At 39.5% G+C, this 21,599-nt stretch overlaps 1 protein-coding gene across 5 annotated transcripts in view; it reads right to left on the bottom strand.

Moving 5' to 3' along the window:
• The window catches only part of NPAS3 (neuronal PAS domain protein 3), an 845,222-nt gene that overhangs the window by 77,169 nt on the left and 746,454 nt on the right, over positions 1 to 21,599 (bottom strand). The window lies entirely within an intron of this gene.

Here is a 21,599-nt window from a genome sequence, read left to right as displayed (position 1 = left end):
AAACCAGAAAAAAAAAATCTCTATAACCTTATCACTCAGTTATAGTCACTATGAAAACTGATGTTTTGTTACAGCCTTATTTACTATGTATTTATATATTTATTTCAAAATTGGGACCATATCTGTGTCACTATCATTTTTGAAAGTCAGTCATAGCTCCCTATGTGATAATAACATTACAAACATACTAATTTTACTGGCTATATAATGTTCCATTGCATGGTGATGAATTTCTTTGAAATTACTCTTCCTCCAACCTTTTTATTATTTCTTAGGGTGAATTTCTAGAAGCACTTTTACTAGGTCAAAGAACATGAGCTTTCTTTTATTTTTTTAAAGCTAATCTGTACAAATTGATTTGCAGAGAAGTTACGCTGTATCAGTTTACATATTATCAACAGTGTTTGATGGTGTTCATTTGATTACCATCTTAAAATATTTGTTCTCACTTGATAAAAAATATTAAATTAGCAGAAGATTCAGAGAAGATACTTTAGTGGGGTTTCCCTGGAAAGCAATATGTAAAAACATCTCACGTGTTTAATTTGCATTTCTATTTCTAACGAAGTTGAATAATGCTTTAATCCATATTTATTGGCTGTGTGAATCTTTTTCAGTGAATTCTACATTTATGTCCTATTTCACTTGAGTTTTTAGTATTTTTTTGTACCAATTTGAATGAAATATTTACATTTATTAAGGATATTATTTTTTTAAAGATTTATTTATTTATTTTAGAGGGGAGGGAGAGCCAGAGAGGGAGAGTGTTAAGCAGGCTCCATGCTGAACACAGAGCCTGACATGGGGCTCAATCTCCCGGCCCTGAGATCACAACCTGAGCTGAATCCAAGAGTTGGATGCTTAACCAACTGCAGCCCCCAGTTGCCCCAAGAATATTATTTTTGACATAATTCTTATAAATATTTTCCCATTTATTTGCTTTTCCTATTTGTACTGTTCACTGATACATCTTTAAATTTTATATTGAGAAGTCTCTGTTTTACCCTTTGTGACTTCTTTTATTGCATCTATATCCTAGAAAGTTTTTCTCCTTTTTTTACACAGATGTTTGGCATGTTAAAAATGAAGTGTAGTTAAAAGTCAGGAGATGATTATGCCAATGGTTGGCTAAAGGCAAGTCAAAGAATGAACTTTTCGAGCTCGAGGAGTCAAGGAAGTATGTGTAGTTACTCATCCTGGAAACTATCATTCGGGCCTCTGTGCCTCCTTGAGGAGACTGTTGCACAGAAGACTCCAGAGCACAAGCTGACGCCACTGAAGACAGAAAGTGAGTGATGTGGATATTGATAGATGATGGCACTGAAACAGATAAAGAGTGCCCTTTTCTCTTCAGGTGGAAATTTTGAAGTCATGATATTGGGGGAAATGGTGCAGAAGCAGCAGTGGAAATGAAGTATAATGGCCACTCCTCTTTGGCATTAGAGAGTTGAAGCACAGGAATCAAGGCATCTATTAAGAGAGAGTTTCAAGAGTGGTGGCCTCCAAGAGAGAAAGGTTTTCATAAGGGTGAAGAGACCAAAGTGGGGCTTCTGGAAAAGGTGGTGGCTATAGCACAGTATACTCCTAATTAGGGCTCCCAAATAAAATACAGGAAATCTTATTAAATTTGAATTTCAAATAAATAATCCCTGTTGTTTTTAGTAGGACCCAGATATTGTATACAAATTTCAAATTTAACTGAGAATCCTATATTTTTATTAGCAAAATCTGGCCACTCTGTCCCTAGAAGAATGAGGAAGGGTTTTGCATGAGAGCCGTCATATGATTAACAGGAATAAAGGTGGGAGGAGTTCAGAAGATTGAGCTGAGATACATTTGTCTGACAGAGAAAAAGTTCTGAATGATTGAAAGTTTCCCCTGGAGAATGTCAGAGAACCAGCAATAGTTGAAAATTCATGTGAGTATTGGTATAAATATGTGGCTTTTTCAAATTTGCCTTCTCAGAGATGGGGTCTAGCACAATGGCCATTTTTAAAGATAGAAGTATAACTGACATAGAATATCTCATTAGTTTCAAGTGTACATCATTATGCAATGATCCCCAATGTAAGTCTAGTTATCATCTGTCACCATACAAAGTTATTCCAATATTATTGACTATATTCCCTGTGCTGTACTTTTCATCCTTGTGACTTATTTTATAACTGGAAGACTGTACCTATTAACCCCTTCACCTGTTGTGCCTTCCCTCCAATCCTCTCCGCTCTGGTAACCAACAGTTTGTTTCCTGCGCCTATGAGTCTGTTTCAGTTTTGTTTTGATTTTTTGTTTTTTTTTAGATTTTATATGTAAGCCAAATTATATGGTAGTTGTCTTTCTCTGAGTTATTTCATTTAGTAACACACCTCTAGGTCTATGCTGTTGCATACTGTTGCAAATGGTGAGATTCTATTCTTTTATATGGCCGAATAATATTCCTGTGTGTGTGTGTGTGTGTGAGTGTGAGTGAGACACCTTCTTTATCCATTCATGTATCGGTGGATAGTTAGATTGTTTCCATACCTTGGCTATCATAAATAATGCTTCGTGAACATAGGGGTGCACATATCTCTTCAAATTGGTATTTTCATTTTCTTTAGATAAATATCCAGTGTAGAATTGCTGGATCGTATGGTATTTCTAATTTTAATTTTTTGAGGAATTTTCACACTGTTTTCCATAATGGCTGCACCAATTTATATTGCCACCAACAGTTCTACATTTTCACCAACAGTTGTCATTTTTTGACTTTTTGATTTTACTCAATCTGACAGGTGTAGGGTGATCTCTCATTGTGGTTTTGATTTGCATTTCCCTGATGATGATGTTGAACATCTTCTCATGTGCCCGCTGGCCATCTGTATGTCTTCTCTGGAAAAATGTCTATTCAAGAGCCCCGCCTATTTTTTAATTGAGTTGTTTGTTTTTATAATAAGTTGTGTGGGTTCTTTATATATTTTGGATATTAACCCCTTATTGGAAATAGCCAGTTTTTATTTTCGTGTATAGTGTGTGTGTGTGTGTGTGTGTGTGTGTGTGTGTTCTGGGGATAGAGGAGAGCCTGGGTTGGCAGGTCTCCACAAATGTCTCCTGAGTCAGTATCTTCTTCTCATTTATTATTTTCTATCATACAGGAGAAATTTGAGCAGCTAGAATTTGTTGGTTTCATTATGGCTTCAGTCCAGCATGTCTTGAAGTGGTTATTTTTCAAAATGTTTTCAGTTAGAAGTACTGTATTAAACCCATCATCAATAAAGGATTGAGGCTTATTTATACTTGTAGTAATTTAGGGGAGCCAGAAAGGGAGATAGCCCAATAATTATCTATAGCTTTCTCTGCTAACGAGTATCTATTTTGACACCTTAGAATTAATACATTTTCCTTTTGCTTATGATCCCAATACGTTTCAATGACCACTGCTCCATCTTAGTACCTAAACAAAGTCTTCTAATCCTTTGGTAGAAGTAACCCTGCTTTTACTGTAAGGAAGACCTGGCTTCATCATAATAGTTTTGGTCAGCTAATAGATGTGTAGGCATCATAATATATGTGCCAGCATCATTTCCATATCTGAACTCAACATTAGGTCATTTGTATATTTTCTTCAAGGCTATGCATATTCTTTCCAAGTGGTGGGGCTAAAAAAAGCAGACATTTTTTAATGACTCCATTTACATAGTATGCAATTAGCCTTGCTGTAGAATTACCCTCTCTTCTTCAATTTAAGAAGATAAAGGCTATTGCTAATAGTGATGGTGAAAATGGGGTAGATGCATCCTTTTCTCAAACAAAGCAAATTTGTATTAATTGCTGCCCCTTTCCCTGCTTCACACGTAAATGTCTAATGATGTACTTGATATTTTTAACATCAATACTTCAGCGTTATATCAGATAGTTTCTGGGTCTAAATTGTATATTCTATAATGCCAAATAATTATTTTAAAAATTGGCACCACATATTCCTTGTTGCCTGGTAGCTGAATGCTCCCACTGCATTTGTCATAATTGTTCTGTGGTTAATCCTCTCAACTGCAGGGACTCCAGATATTTATGGTTGCCCTTGATCTGGGTCTTCAATTATTTGACCCTCTGTGAGAATGAATCCATCTATAACAGTAGACTGTCCTTTGCCCATTGCCCCATTTTATTATTGCATTTGTTCCCAACAAACTCTATTTGTATGTCATTAGTAAAGTTCTTTAGGATTTTCCAAGAGTTTGAGAAAACTGCATTTTAGAAGTGACGTACAGGTTCAGGTCCTATACAAGGAGAAAATGCCCCTGTTGTGATGCTTATCCTCATGTTTTAAGCTCAAAGTTATGACCAGCATCTTTTAGTTTCCTCCCTAATTGTTTCAGTTACAAGCAAAAGCAAATACATCAAAACAAGTTTCTCTGAAATAGAAACCATTTATACGTAAAACACTTGAGATTGAGCACTGTCTCTCTGCAGGGAGACTTTAGCGTATTTCCCATTCTTGGGACAAATAATGCACAGGTTTTGTAATGATTACTAATATTAATTACTTACATGGTAGATAATATGGCTTCTACCTTCTTCCGGTAAGTTCCGTGTATTATTTTTTGGTGCACAAATCATGTTATATTATTTAAATATGTTGGACAATATTAGTTCTATCCAAAGTAGAAACGAAAATGATCTCAGGTCAACCTAGAAAGGTCTTTATTCTGAAAGCTACGTCTTGCCCTTCAAAGTTTTTCTGTTGACACTAACAACCACTACCTAAAATCCTTTCTCTAAAGGTATAATGCTTCTCTCCGACCAGGTAAAATAAAAGTGTGCATATAAGTAATTTGGGGGGACGATAGAGTAGTCTTAAAGGGGAAACAAGGGCAAAGAAGAAATTATCTTTTTACTGAGAGAATTAGTTTACTTTAAAAAGAATATTCGCTGTTATACAATTTGAAATTTAACATTTTAGTAGATGCATGTAAGTCCAAAAACATAAAATTATCAATAAAAATGCTTGCTAGTTTGACAATTATTTTCCTTTCTCCTTTTGGCTTGTAAGGGAAGAAAGAAAGCATTCAGATACATGCAGAACATGTAAGTAATCTCAGTAAGGTGATATTCTTGGGATTTTCCATATTTATATATTTTTTCCTACATTGTATTTTCACTACCCAAGAGCCCTGCCTGTTATTTTTTTCCCGAAGTCTGAAGATCACCCCATGGATTAACAAATGATTGAGGATTCTCTCTTAAAAGACTCTTTAAAAAACTGTCAGAATCAGCCTGAGACAAAGATTTATTATGAACTATTTAAAGGGCTTAATATATGTATCCCCAATGAGCCCTTGGAGCAAACTAAAAAGGAAGAGTGGAATTCTCAAAGAATAGGAAAAATTCTCCAATGCCCCACTTTCTTCACACCATGATTACTGTTTACTCAAAGGATAAAATGCCTAACCTGTCACACAAAGTCTTCAGAAGCCACAGTCCTGCTGATGTACAGTAAAAACAAAACAATGAAGACCGACAGTAATGTGCTTGAGAAAGGCAGCTGTAATTTACTTTCTAACCTGTTCACTAACACACTAATGTGGCTACATCTTGTAGCAGGAGCTGATCTCTGACCCATACGGCAATCAAACAACTACCCGAGTGTTGGCTGTCACAGAAGCTGGGACCGTCACCTTAATTATACGTTGCTGGATAACAAACCTTCCCTTAATGAGCAACTTTTCTCCTATGTGCATTCCAACTCACCCCTTCTGTCCTTGAAAAGGCCCATCGCAGATCACTGCAGTTGGAATTTGCGAAGCATATTCATAAGTATTCTTCCTAACAGGTAATAAATACTACCTGAGCAGGCTGTTTGCTTTATGAGAATGCCAAGATATAATTAAAATTATAGGCTTGCGCTCCTGGGAGGCTCTAGAGAAGAATCACTCAAGACTGAAGGGAAACTTTCCAGTGAACTTAGAACCAAGCTTTTCTCTTTTCATATTAGTAATAATAGTAATTATTATTATTGTAATGAGTGTCTTCTTTTCTTTGGGATTTATGTTTGGCAATGAGATTCCTCCCCCCCCCACCTCCCCTTAATTGATATGATGTCTGTACTAGTCTTCCTAGACATGGGGTTTCTTTATTTTTCTCTCATTATAACATCCTTAATTCTGCAATGACTGGCTGATAATGCCCCAACAATTAACACAGACAAAAAGGAGGATCTTACAGGGAGGGTTTACAGATAACCTTGAGGAGAAAATAGTGCCTCTGTATTAAAAGAAGACCTTTAACATTTAGGACAAACAGTGAGGCAGTCTTAAATATAAAGATGTATTTCCATCATGCCATGATCTAGGTGCTGGTTTGGGACCAGCCCATCAGCAAGGCCAATAGTACAGGCTGGTGACTCATTGCCGAGAAGGGGAGGGCCTGGAGACTGGGTCTGTGGGTCTCACTTTGATTTTATTTTAAACTTCTAAAGACTTTGCTGCTTTTTCTTCTCCTATGGGTAGATACATTTCCTCTGCAAAACAGCTCTGGTGATGTTTGGTAGGACCTATAGCAATATATAGGGAGTATTTAGAGAACTCTATTGTTTTTATTTAAAGTTGCCACATACAGTGTAATGTGTGAACTAATCTGTCCACATTGAGTGGCACATGATGAGCCTCAGTTAACGTTAGCTCTTGTGATTGTAGTCTGTGTTCATAATATATTTGCAGATATGAGGTGGATTGAGGAGCAGCAAGGGATGCTGATGCTCAGTAGCCCCCTTGGTCCCAGAGTAGAAGATTCTAACCTGGAATAACAACAGTGGTACCACTGGGCAGGATGATGGCCACAAACACAGAAAGCAGTGTGTGGCATGGGGGACTGGCATCTGCCTTGGGATTAGGAAGCTTGAGTTCTAGGTTTGCCCAAGCAACCAGACAGCTCTACACTCTGAAGTCAATCATATGCCTTCCCACCATTGATTCCCTTATCCCTCTGAAGCGCACGATATTACACATCTAACCTAATGTCAGAAGGTTGTTCGGGAAATCAGATAAATCTATACGAAGGAAAGGTTTGATTAATGTAAGTTAAATTTAAGCAGCAAACATTCGTTGAGCGCTTAGGAGGTACCTGGTGCTGAAATAGCCTATCAAATGTGAATGTGATTAATGCTGAGAAAAAAAAACAAACAACAAATAACCTATAGACACGTTGCCATTTTGTTCTTAAAATTCATAGATTCACTAACATTCCTGGTTGCGTCACTATCATCAACATCACTTTGGGTAAAAGATTTCTAGGCTGATAAATTTCAGAAATGGATAGGTATCATGAACCTGACTACAAGATGGTAAGAAAATTTTACAGTCACTGGTTTTACTAGAAAGTGCTACAGACTAAATGTGAACATGAGAAAATGCAAATGCGGAAAAGGAGAGTAGAAGATTAAACAGGGAATAAAAATGAGGAAGAAAGATGTAGTGTAGTAAGAAAGAAACTAGAGAGAGAAGATTTAAAAGATAAGTACAAAGGACTAAGAGGGATAAGAAAAACATATAAAAAATATACAGATGAAGCAATAATAAAATGTTCAATACAGGAACCTAAGAACATTGAGAAAATAAGGGGAGAAAAGAGGAATGGAGCGAATAGGAATGCTGTTCTTACAATCAGATTGTGGGGTAGAGTTTGCAAACTAGCTGCTGATTCTGGGTTGCATGTACCAAAGACTTACGCTTTCCTCAGGTCTACAAAGCTGGAAAAGCATGACTTACCACATATTTGGATATTAATTTTTAAGAAATATAACGATTGCAGGAAGCAGGTATCTCCACATTTTTCAACACTAGGATTTTAAATCCATATACCGGGTGATAGGCTAGATTTCCTTATTAGCCATTTTCTTTTGTGCACATCAGCTTTGAGGTACAGGGAATTAGGATTAATGCCAGGTGATTTACATACACATTTAATTTAGTTGTCACAACACTCTTCCAGATAAGCCCTTTTATTTTTCCCACTTTAAGGAGGATCCATTGTCTATGACCACGTACTCTAAAACAACCACTATTGCTTCTACAATTTGCTTAAACTAAGTCTAGATTTATTCATTGTAATTTATTTAGAAATCTTTAACTTTCTTTCATCTCTGTGGCACTAGATTTCAAAGAGTCCTGGTGCATGGGAAGAAAAACCGAGGAAATCTGGGGAAAGGAGAGGAGGAAGTTAGAGTGATTGTAATTTTTACTTTATTTTCTAGATTTTAAAAAAATTTTTATTTTAATTTTATTTTTTTTATTTTCCAGATTTTATGAAATGTACATCTGTTCTACAATAATGTCTATTTCTGTGTACTTAAGTTGTGTGTTTAAAGGGTTGGTGCTTGTCCTGTTTACAACTTCCCTGCAATACTCTGTTTCAGGCGGCAGTTGGGACTTCAGGGGAAAGTCGGGTATGGAACATCAGTAAGGAGAGCGCCTAACTTGTACTTTATGTGACAGGAGGAATCACTACGCCTCTGTCACTGAACTCTAGGACTCCTCTCTGTCTTTGGCACTGAGAAAACTGGCTTTTGTGTCTTTGTGAGATATATATCTATATATCTACACCTGTCTATATGTCTATCTATCTGCTCTGTCTTCTAGGTTTATACATATCCTATGGTGGTGGCGTTCAAACAGAAATAATGTTTTCCCTACAAACCCCTCCAAGGACCACAGCTCCCCTCTCCTCTCCGCTCTGTGCCTGCTAGTCCTGTCATTTTATGAGCGGCCACTTCTAAAACCTACTTTCAAAAGTTTTAAAGAACCATATTTTCTATGTTTTGTACAAATGTTTTGGAACACATTTAAATATGACACAACTTTATAAATGAATTAAAACATAAAAATGTGGGGACTCTTGGGTGGCTCAATGGTTGAGCATCTGTCTGCCTTTGGCTCAAGTCATGATTCCAGGGTCCTGGGATCCAGTCCCATATTGGGCTCCCTGCCGGGAGCCTGCTTCTCTCTCTGCCTGTGTCTCTGCCTCTCTCTCTCTCTCTCTGTGTCTCTCATGAATAAATAAATAAGATCTTTAAAAAAAAGTAAAGGAATTGTCATGTGGTGGATGGCAACTCAGGAAGCACAGAAGGAGAGAGAAAATGAGGCCATGCAAGGAGAGGGTGGCTCTCAGGGGCAACTAAAAGGAAAAACAGAAGTAGAAGAAGGGTCTGAAGGAGCAAGGGCGCAAACTCCAAAATACAAAAGAGAGACTTTCACTTCCACAGGTCCCTAGACTAGGTAAATTTTTAGAGACAGAAAGTCCAGTAATGGTTATCAGAGGCTCAGGCACAGCATATCAGGGAGCTGGTGTTTAATGAGTACAGATTTTCAGTTTAGGTGATGAAAACGTTCCTGAGGTGGATTGTGGTGTTGGTTGCACAGTGTGAATGTATTTGTAGCTATTGAACTATATCCTTAAACATGGTCAAAATGGTAACTTTCATGTCCTGTATATTTTATACTGGAAAGGGATTGGGACCTACAATAATGAAATGACATGATACCAACGGGCCAGAAAAAAAAAAAAAGAAAAAGGAAAAAAATGCAAAAGTAGAAGAGTTTGGAAAAACGTTACAGGGAAGAAACAGAGAAAGAATGGAAGGAGTGGAAAACTATGGCTTCTGTCAAGGCAAAGAGGAATTAGTAGCTAGAGTGTACCACATTTCACTTATTTGTTCAGCAGCAGCCAAGTATGAGGCACTTACATATTGTGGGACATTGGGGATACAGAAAGGAATTATATAGCTACTGTCTCCATTTTCAAGGAGTATCTGTTTAGTAATAGGTTACAAAAGTCAATGAGACATTGTCTTGTCCTCAAGGAATTCACGGTCAGGGCTTATCTAACTTTATCTTGTAAATAAGTTAGTGTATTTAATGAGGTTCAGCCCTCCTCCAATGTAGCCTTGTCTTGTAGTCCAAGTTAAACACACACTGGGTTGGCACTACAAACCCATTCCAGCACAGAACTCGATGATCTAGAACAATCTCCCCATGTGTAGCAAGAAAAAATGAGAGGAAGGTAAGCAATTTGCCCAGGTTTACCCCATTGTCCAGGAACAGAGTTGGGAGCACAACCCATTTTCTGCCAGCCCAATCCTCATTTGGTTAATATAGATTAAACAGATTGAAAGGAAAAAAACTTGCTTGATTAGTAATCAGAACAATAAAGGTGATTCATGCTGTTCCATCAAGTGCCAAGGACTTATTGAAATAAAGAAAATCAGAGAGGGTTTAATTTCAAGGACTCAAAGGTCATTATTTTATAGGACAGCAACCAATCATATAAATATCAAGATGAAGAAGGTACAATCAGAGCCAGATTACAAACACAAGCCAGAAACTGTTCCAGGGTGACTAATGCAATAATATTGAGGAATGTCACAGGTCCCTATTATAGTCAAAGTCACTTTAACTAATTGGCTCAGGCTATAAAAACATACAATCTGGGTCAAATGACAATGCTGAACGAAGCTTCTCTGCTCAGACATTATCTTAAATCAAAGCTTCCCAATAGGAAGGCAAGAGATAAAGAGAATGTCCAGTTTTCTGCTGGAGATCATGAGAGATTTCAAAACTTTTTTTTTGTTTTAATTTAATAGCAGCCAGCTATGTGTCTATGGACAATGATGATAATATTCTTTCTTCTCTAGTATCGCTTCAAACTTCAGAGGCATGCCATGTTTCAAGGGATACTATGGGATTTCACCAATTCTAAGACATCATCCATTTTAAGATCCTTTTGTGAAGCTCTAAGAAAAAAAATACTGCCAGTCATAAGAGCATAAGATAGCACTTATTATAAGATGCACCCCAAAGTTAGAGATGGTAAAATGTGGGGAAAAAATAGAATCAATGAAGTAAGACATTTTTATTGAGTTGGGATAAGTGATAATTATGTCTTTTGCTTTTAAAAAGGGAAATAAATCAAGGAATATGTCAGGACTCTTGCTTAACCAAAATTCTTCCTTTTTTTTTTTTTTCCTTAAAAATACCTCAAGTACCCATCTCTCTCTGCCTGCTATATTCTTTAGGGGAAACAAGCTCAACCTCAGGCATGATTGGTTAAAGTCAATTGTGGGTCAAATTGCCCACAACTAGTTTCACAACTTATTCATTCAACAAGTAGTTAATGAATTTCTACTGGTGCCAGTCAGTGGTCTAGGTTCTTTAGTTACCAAAGTGGGAAAAAGAAAACTCTCCTCAACAAAGCTTCCAATTAGAAGTTAAAAAAAAAAAAAGATAAATAATTGAGAGTTACTAGATGGCAGGAAATCTTATGGACAAAAGTGTGATGGGATAAACACAGAGGATGTATGGAGAGGGTATTGCAATATAAAATAATGGGGCCAGAAAAAAAATCTCACTTAGAAGGTGGCATCTGATTAGAGACTTGAATGAAGTAAGGTAGTGACCATTTGGCTATCTGGTGGAATAGTGTTCCAGGAAGAAGAAACCACCTGTGCAAAGGTCTGGAGGTGGGAATCTGCACTGTGTGTTTAAGGAATAGCAGAGGCCAGCGTGGCCAGAGCAGTGTTTGGGAAAGAGAGTGGCGAGAATGAAGGCAGAGAGATGATGAAACAGTAGTATGGGTGTCAAGGACATAGCCTTGAATATGTCTGAATGTGATGACAATATGATGTCAAAGTCACACAGGAGTTTTCAGCAGAATTGGGGCACGAGCATGCTCTTGAGCTGAGAATATGAAGAAAGGATGAAGGTGAAAGCTTCATTATGAAAGCTACTGTCATAGGCCAGGTGGGGTGTGGTCAGACTCAGGACCCTTTTTGGAAGGAAGGCTGACAGGATGCACTGAGAGATTAAATGTAGGATGACAGAGAAAGAACGGTGTTGAGGATGCCTCCAGGGATGAGTGCACTGGCAGTGATGCAGTTCAACCCTGAGAAGTTTGGGGGGTATCTTCTGGGTTTGGCTTTGGGGGAAAGTTCTATGTCACCTTCAAAAGAGACTCCCCTCCCTCCCCCACAAAAAGCAAAGCATCCTGTTTGTCAGATTCTTGCTGTGAGGATATGGCTGTAGCTATAAATTTAAATGAGAAGCAAGGCTAAGAATGAGACCTGTATGCTGAGGAGACAAAGGCAGAAAGAAGGAAAGAACCTGGTTTTTGGCCCTTGTTGGGCCACTGAATTAACCCATTTTAGTATTGTCCTTCCTTTGGACTTGTTATTATATGGCATTACAACTTCCTTATTTTAAATCCAATGAATTGCTATGGAATTGAAAAAAATCATCCTCGGCAGGTAGATGATAAATCCAGCAACAGAATTCAGACCATTGAATGTGTGGCTCGATTTTCTTGACAAGGAATGTCTCCAGTGAGGGAGAGGGAAGGGTGATGATTTTCAGGAAAGGCTGGCTCTGGGATGATTGGAAGGGGGCAGAAGACAATGATGGTAAGTGGCCTTGCACAACCCAGATTACCTGCCTCCTGTTGGTGAGATGAGCAGGACACACAGTATAAAAACTAGTAAGCTTTTTGCTTTATATTAGAATGAGAATGAAATCCTCTCATTTCCTAATAAAGAGCCCAGCTTTCAGAGCATTTGCTTCAACCCCTCACCTCCAACCTTTCTGCCTCCTTCTACACCTGGCCTGTGCCACCCATACTATAAGAATGGCCAGTTTTCTCAGGGTCTGGTGTTTATCATAAATTCAACCAAAGGGACATTGTGAAGCCTGGTGCAGGCCATTGACCAGGCAGCAATCCCACTCTCATAGGTCATCTTTGCTTTCAGTTAGCACTGCATAGGACATGTCCTGGGATCTGCTGGTGGGAACCGGACATCTCCAGTTATCAGAGGAAGTGATGATTTCAAAAGCAGTGATTAAGTGATTAAGGCAGGGATTTTGTCTTAAGATCCTTGTCTAGAACTGGAATGTCTTTACGTAGCAAGTTGTACATCTGCTCAGTGCAGGAGCTGGCTTTGTGGAAACAGTTCTCCTTGTCCTGTTTGAAACATTCGGCTTCTCTCATGAACCCAGGTTATGAAGCATGTTTGCATCTTAGGGCTTTCAGGGGCAGCTAGGACCATTCCTACAGACGCCACTTGAATGCACATGTGCTATTACAGAATACTTTTCTGTCACATCGGAGGCTGCTGTCCTCTAGGTCATTTGCTAGGTGTGTGTTTAGTTTTACCTGTTGCCAGCTCCCACTGGGACCTGAAACAGAGACTGTCCCTTGTAGGGGGAGACTGGCTGCAAAACCACCAGCCCCTTCCCATCACTGCCTGTCTTCTGATTGGTGTTTTTATAGGTCCCCAGCGATGGGAATTTTCAGAACAAAGTGAAGTACTTGGAGTGCTTATTTGCATGTCAATTTCCAGAATGCTTCTCCAACTTTTCACCGTGCCATAGTGATGCTTTTGTATCTCTTTTGCCTGGGAACAAACAGAGAGGAAGGGCCCGAAGTGGGTCAGTGCAGTGTCCTGGCACTTCCTTTGGCTGAGTCTTTGCCCAGCGGGGTACAAGCCAGGCTGTTACTTCTCCCTGGCCTCTCAGATCCCCTCAGTAGCCCTGCAGAGCTGGGAGGTCTGCTCTCTTTATGGGGGTTTGAAGCGAGCAGGCACCTGACCATGGGAACGTTCCCGCCCTGAGTCACAGGCAGCCTAGTGCAAGTGACACTGGTGGGAGTCTGATGATCTCTATTTGCTGCGTTCCAACCGTCTTTCCCTTTAACCCATCACTTGCCTGTCCACATGTCTAGCTGGGAATAATAAATGTGGCAGGTAGGTGGCAGGAGAAAAGTAGAATTTCTTTTCCTTTGGGACAGTAGACAGGTCCTGTCATTATAGTAAATCAACTGTAAGTATCCTGCAGCACTATCATAAAACGGGCGAATGAAAACATTTTTTTCTCCATCAAAAGAGTCTTTGAAGTTATTTTCTCTGGCGGAATCTCATAGAAGAGGGTACAGGAAACAACATTCCTTATATGTCGATTTGCCCCAGTCCCCCGTCATGCAGGGAAGTTCCCTACATTACAGTCTCAAAAGCATTGTCCGGTCACATTTTAAAGGCCCCAACTTCAGCTATTTCCCCTGGGATGCGCGCATCAGAAATTTTAACAGACAATGTTCATCTGTCAGTTCAGCTATTGCTGTGAGGGTGCTGCAAAAGAGGCGCGTTGCACACTGAATTCCAAAGAGTTTTGTGGCTGTCACCTGACATTCTGTATATTAAAACAATATTATTAAAATCACATTAATTTTATCTTAGTAAATTTTTAATGTGCAGTTATAAGGTAATCAGGGAAGTTTTATTATCCAGTGCATGCACGTATATATTATAGCAATAAATCCTCGCTTGGTAAAAGAAAAACAATAATAATAGAGAGGGGTTTCAGATGAAAGTGAGTGAGTCTGAAACATGTGCTTGCATCCAGCAGAACTTTTAAACAGATATTTCAGAAGTTTTATTTATTTAAGTAATCTCTACACCCAACGTGGGGCTCAAACACATGACCCAGAGATCCAGAGTCAGACACTCTCCCGGCGAAGCCAGCCCGCCACCCTCTAAGCAGATATTTTAAAAGTTCTGTGGGAGAAGGTTGGGTTATGATCTAAGAACCTTGGTACTTTGAATACATTTCTAGATGTTGGAGTATCTGGCCACCTGGTGATCTAAACTACATATGTATAGTGTGTAGATAGAAAGGGAGATTTTGTATAGAAAGTATGTTCAACGTTTTCTAGCTTATTACCAGGACTCAGAAAGCATTTCCAGTTGTCTTCCATCATCTGTATTATGGAAGCCTAGAATAAATAAGAATTGGTAGTAGAGTGAGCCCCTTAGAATTTCCTGGAAACAACTGATGGTGCCCTGTCCCGAAGTCACTCCCCACACTTGGGGATTCCCTTTTTTTTTTCTTTCTCTGGGGGTTTCTTGTTTGAATGTTTTCCTCATTACTGGTACTTAAAACAGAATGGTCAGGAGCAAAGTGCCCCCAGGGAGGCTAATTCCTTTGCTTTCCCATTGTCCAGCATAGGAGTGGAATGACTTGCTGGAGAAGAATGCTACCTTGGCTTGCTAAATGAAATTTGGTAATTATTTTGGTGATTTCAACACCCATGCTTTCCTGAGGCTCTCTTAAGTCTAGTAAATAAGAAGCCATATAATTGACAAACTATACTCTATTAACTCCGAGTAACATAGGTAGGATGTCAAGCCCAACAGTGCTTCCTCAAGCTCTCTATCCCCTTTCAAAAACTTCTTGGGTCCCAAATTTCCTACCTTCTACCTTGCCTCCACTCGAGATCTGAAATGTAGGAATTTCTGATGTCCCTGTATCCTGATTTATTTTCTAATTACAGATTGGAATTGGTGCTCTGCTAGCAAATTTTGCTCTTGCCACCAAAGCCAGCAAGTTGTTAAATCAAGTCTCATTGTGTTAGTAACTTCTTATCACATTAGCAGAGATTAAATTTGCTAATGTAATATGAAAATCACTAACATAAGATGAGTGCAAATAGAAACCAAAGTCTCCACAGACCTCCTAAAGGTAATGTTGAATGTGGAAACATCTCTCTCCAGTGGGTTGCTCTTGCTAACAAGTGGGAGTGTCAAAGTTGCCACTTTGATTTACCTTCAATGCTGTCTTGCAGGGCTGAGGTGTGGTAGGGATGTGTGTGTGTGTGTGTGTGTGTGTTGGGGAATAGGAGAGGAGTCTGATAAATATCAACCATTTCATACATACACTTGAAGGGTTACTTAAGTCCTGAAGAAGGGCAGGCCTTTTTTCTTCCTTTGTTTATTTGGTGAATTGGAAAGAAAATGGTTTGTGTAGTTAAAACAGCCATGCTGGAGTTCCAGCTCTTTGTTCATTGACTAGCAGTGAACCTTTCTAGACTTTGGTTTTCTCATCTATAAAATGATGGTATGTAGACTCCGGCAGGGTTCTCATGAGAATCAAACAAAATAATGGACATGAAAGAACTACTTAAACTGTAAAGTACTCTGCTAGTGTTATAATACCAGCCCCTCTTATGCTCTTCTGTTATCCTGTGACACCATCCAACTCAGACACAAACATCAACCTAAATTCTTGCCCCCCCCCCCCCCCCCCCCCCCCCCCCCCGTTAGCTTTTCAGAGGGTGGGCTCTGTTCTCCAGATGGCCAAGGATGGCAGAGTGGAGGCGGGAAGTAGCAGAGTACGAATTCATTTCCTGGCATCCTGAGATATTATTCATCAGGCTTTGGGGTGGGACAGTATTTCCTTTAAATTTGAAATAGCTAGAATTTATCTTATAAGAAGCTGATTAACTTCCTATTCATGAGCAACCACCTTTCTCCAGGGGACAATGGCGGACTTAGACACATAGGGTACGCTTTGGTGCTATCTATAGAAATAAAGCAGCTATTTTTGTGAACAGAAAAGAGGTTTTAGTCATGTGCCAAAGGCAGGCAGAAAAATGGAATACAAAAACCACTTGGGTGTTTTGGAAAATTGGCCACTAATTCAATCAATAAACATGTGGGGGTGGGGTGGGTAACACTTCTTCACTTGGAATTTTAAATCAATAACAGATCTGATTCCTCAGTATTCCTAGAAATGTGACCAATTTTATGTCCTTATTTTACAACTAGGGGAAAATAAAACGCCGAGGAGCTGAGGTCTAATAGTAGCTGATGATAAACAACGACCAACACCTACTTTCGGTAAATCCTACAAAAGAATCACACTCAGGGCAACTACACCCAGTATGCCAAGCACCGGAGAGAAACATTCAGGGGATCTAAGCTTTCCTTCTCCTCTCCGAAGTGGATGGCCCTCTGCATGCTTTAGCTGAATTTTTGCTTGCTGGGGTATTTTTAAATTTCCCTGTTTTTTCCCCCCACGTGTCTGTGTTTTCTAGACACTCTCAGACTCTTCCATGACTCAAATACCCTTAAATAATTCTTTTTCATCAAATTTTGCCATCTTGCTTTTCATCTTCGTCTTCCAGGTTGTTAGTAAGCCTGAAGAAAGCTGGTATCAGCATTCTCCCCTGGGCTCCCCACAATTAACCTCTTTCTATGGAAAGAAATGGCCTTTTATTCCTACTCATTGCTTTCCATCTCTTAACTAGTTTAAAGATGTAACAGAATTTTAACACTTGCCCATGGTTACCAATTTTGCTTAATACTCTTGCAAGAATTATCATTTTTTCATTCTTTCTTAAAGTCCTCTGAAAGTCGGAATGCATCACGTGCACCACTTCTCTCTGTTCTCGGTGGTTTGGGGGACTCCTTCCAAGGACTCCACAGCTTCTAAGTCTTCTCCAATCTGCTATGATTCCACTACTGCACTGGTTCTTTCTGGAATGCCACCTCGCTCCTTTGAGAGGTGAGCCTTGAGCTCACTGTCCCAAGGCGGGGAGGTCTGTGTGCTGCCATCGCTGTGATCACCAGGAAGATCATGAGGGTCGTGGTCAGCTGCTTTTTTGTGCCTGCTCCGGGACTTGCCAGGTGAGGGCCACCAGTCTTTTGGGAAATGGAACGGTTTCTTGGATCATAGCTCTCTTTGATGCCCTCATCCTCTCCAGGACACAGCCTCCCCCTCACCACCATAAGTGCACTTTGCCTCCCCACCCCCTGGTCAGGGATTTACCTGTGCTCTGCACCATGCACCCAGGCAGGGCAATAATTTAGCGGTGCTCTGTGCATCCCCCCCACATCCGCTCCCACTACTCTGACCCGGGGCTGCCTTTCCTCCAGACCTGCTTCTCCTGAAGGCCTCGTAGAAAGGCTGATAATTTGCCTTGATGTCTTTGTTCTTTGAATTTATTCTTCCTTCTCCTGCCCTCCATCCTGCCTGCTGAAGTTTTATGTTCCTTTCTATTAGCTTCACTTGGGTGGGAGTTCTCTCTTTTAAAGCATACTTTTCCACCCGACTGCATCTCTGCGATTTGAACCATCCAGGTTTTTCTTTCTTGCCTTATCGCTGCCTTTTTTGTTGTTGTTCTGGGACGGGCGCAGAGCCTTGCTCTAATCAGGTATTCCTCAGCCGCCTTCATGCTGATTCTATGGATTTTAATTTGCTAACGTTTCCCTTCAGGCAGTTTCCAACATCCAGTTCCTAGGTCTTGCGCAGCGCTGAGTACACTGTTGGCACTCAACAAATATTAAATAATCATCATCCTCCTTTTGACAAAAAAAAAAAAAAAAAGAAAGAAAGAAAGAAAGAAAGAAAGAAAGAAAGAAAGAAAGAAAGCAGCTGCTCTTGAATCCTGCTTGTCAAAATAGAACTATTTGTGTTCAAGTCCTCACTCCACCATGTCCAACCTAATTATGCGGAGGTCAGTTTTGTTTTGAGGCTCAACAGCACACACTGTCTCAATCAGAATCAACTCCTCTGCTTTTTTAGAAATAAATATATTTTGCCTTATTAATCATCTTGGCTTAAGAGTAAGAGACTGAGTTGAGTACCCGCAATCTGCTAGACTGTACCCAAGTGGGCAAAATAAATGTTATCTCTTCTCCAAGCTTACACTGTTTGGACAGGCGGATGGAGGATGAATGATTTTTTTTTTTCTTACCGGATGGTATTATTTAAATGGATCTATTTTATTGCTGTTCCTAAAGCTATTTTCTTAACAACAGCCTTTCTTATAATAAACCAAAAGGCTGCCATCTAACCCTTTTGCTCCAGGCAAGTTCTTACTTTCTTCCTGTCTTTCGGCTTTAAGAGGTGATGAGTGGGAGTAGTTGAGAAGACTCTGGGGTCAGCTGCTTCGGGTGGATTCCTTAACTTCTCTGAGCCTCGGGTTCATCATCTGGAAATCATATTAAGACTAGTACCCAGTCCTAGGATTATTGTGATGATCAGACAATTTTTTAAAAATGATAGACAATTGGTATGGTACTTTGAAAAATGCTTGGCACATACTATGTGCTCAGTAAATGTTAATCATTCTTGCTTAGATTATATATTTAAAGCCATCTACCAAGTTCCTTTTTATTTTCCTTACTTCCACTCAGGTGCCCTGGCATCCACCTTATGGGACATTTTTATCTTCTTGGATTACAGGAAGTAGCAAATCAGTGGGAAGGGCACAGGGTTTGTTACCAACGAGACCTGTGTTTAAGATCTCCCTCTACTACTTGCAGGGGTTGGACAAATCCATTGTTCTGATTTTTAGTTTCCACAGTTGTGAAAATGGGGTTCGCACTGCCTTACATGGTGACCGTGAGGACCAATCTTTGGCACTCAGGGGAACAGTCCACAAAAGACAGTTCCATCCTCTCTTCTTGCTACTAACATTTTTTTGGCTCAGCATGGAGTCACTGGGCCTCTGCCCACAGAGAGCAACCCGGTAGTAGTCCAGATTTTGATGTAAAGAAGGGATTAAAAAAACGTAGCAGCCTGAGAGGACCAAAGGACAGAGGAAAGCTTTTCAGTCTTGAGGACTCTCTCCACCACAATGCTAATGTCATCCCAAGATTTGTCATACTTGAATGAAGAGGGCTGTGTGACCATAGGGCCTCCCCTAGCACTTTACATGTGTACAGGGGTGGAGGATTTAGGCTAACAGCACATTACTGTATCCTCAGAGAATGCATTTTTCATTGGTCATTCACTTCATTTTTCATTTGCTATTTTTCATTATGGTATTAAACTGTGTGATAAATGAAAGGTAGAGGAACTTGACAGATGATTTGATTTCCGCCCTTGTCAGATTATTTGGCTTAGTTTCCTTATGAAAATAGAAGGCAGGCCCTGTAAAATTGTTCTCGTGGATTTGTTTTTCAGCATGTTTCCCGCCACTGCCATATCTAATCTATCTATTTACCTATGATTCAGTTACTGATCTCTATCCCTCTGGAGCCTGGATACATATTGACAAAGTTTCCTATTTGCTACAGTGCATAGTATCTAAGGAACATGCCACATGAACTCCCAACTCTTTCTCCACATAGCTTCTCCACATCCTGTATTATTAAAGAGGCTTCAGTTATAGCATACCCACAAAAGACCCAGACTTTGCAACAAAAGGAAGTCTGTCCATTCTTCTGTTTAAATACGGAGCAGATTTTGCCTCCCCTCTTGGTAATGCAGAAAGGATAAATACAATATTGAGCATGTTCTGCCGTTTATCAGCTGTCAAAGCAAGGGTTAGCAACATAGCTATTCATATCTGAAAACTTTTTGAAACTTATTATTATGTGTGCTTCTGGGGGAAAAAGAGGGACCTATGAACTCTGTAGATGCCATTAACTTCGTAAATAATCACACTGCCCAGGGGAGAGAAAGTTGCAAAGAAAGAAGGAAACAGAAAGAAAGAAGGAAAGAAAGAAAGATAGATATTCAACCTTTTCTTTCTCCTCCTAGTAGGTAAAAAAAGAAAAAAGAAAAAAAAGGTTCCAAGATAGATCATATGTTTATCTGTCTTGTTGCAGCTTTCAGCAAAACTGATGTGATATGACAAAGAAAAGAAAAAAAAAAAAACCCACCAGTCTCTAAGTAGCAGCCTCACTTAGACAACACACAAATAAAAATGAGGGCCTCTCTTAGTTTGGACAGCTTTAAAGAAAATGGAAGAGCTGCAGTCAATCCCAAAGCCCAATAATGGAGTTAATTGTGAGTTGCTAGAGCAGACAAGTGATGGAGAAACGGTTTATGAGCCACCTGCCTTAAAGTGCACCCGCGATTTCAAGTGCACAGGCACAGCGATGCTGCTCCGCTTCCCCTCTCCCTCTGCCCCAACCTTGTAAGTAATCTCAGGCGTTTATAAAAGCTTTTCCTTCTAAACTCCCCATTAAGCAGCATTCAAAAATGCATGCTGAAAGTGTCAGTTATTAGCCATGGTGTGCATCAAGCCCCTCTCCCCCTCTGGTTAATGTGAGCGGTTACTCTGCTCCTGACCTATTAAAACTTTGTTTGCTATTATACTTGCTGGCAAGCTAGTCATGTGGAAAGGTGTTGAGGAAATGAGCCGGTGTGTTCCCCAGGTGATGCAGACACTTTATCAAGCTGATCCCTGCCATGTTATGTAAACTATACCAAGTAGCATTCATTTTAAACAACGAGATAAACAGATCTAATAAGCTTCAGGGCATCATGCTTTATGCATGAACTCCTTTTTATTTTTATATTTGAGGGTTTAAAAACATTTTTTTTGGTCTTTTATATAATCCATTGTAGTGGAAAAGTAAAATAACGTCTGAACCACCACCATAGCCGCACATCCAGTTTCCAGGTTCTGAGAGTGATCTGCTTAGTTAATGGCATGTTACCTTTTTAAGTTTGCTCTTAACAATTAATTTATAACTAAAATACTATTAATAGCTGTAATGAGAACAACTCAAAAGTTAAGTGGAGTCATCTGCAGAGGTAAAAATTATATGTATCCACAGTACAGTTTTTATATACACACTTTCAAAACTTCTATTAGCCATCTAGCTTGCCACTTTAATAAATTTGTCATCACAAAGCTCCACTCTTTATTTTTCCGGAAATTCCCTAGATTTTGTTGAACATTTATGTGCAAGGTAACGGGCCATAATATGAATTTTACTCTGTGCTTTTCTACACGGTTTTCTTTCATCCTCACTGATCCTTTGAAGTGCCATTATTATATCAATGTTA

Source organism: Canis lupus, chromosome 8 (assembly GCF_011100685.1).
Source record: "Canis lupus familiaris isolate Mischka breed German Shepherd chromosome 8, alternate assembly UU_Cfam_GSD_1.0, whole genome shotgun sequence".
NCBI classification, from domain to species: domain Eukaryota; kingdom Metazoa; phylum Chordata; class Mammalia; order Carnivora; family Canidae; genus Canis; species Canis lupus.
This window is presented reverse-complemented; position numbering and strand designations above follow the sequence as displayed.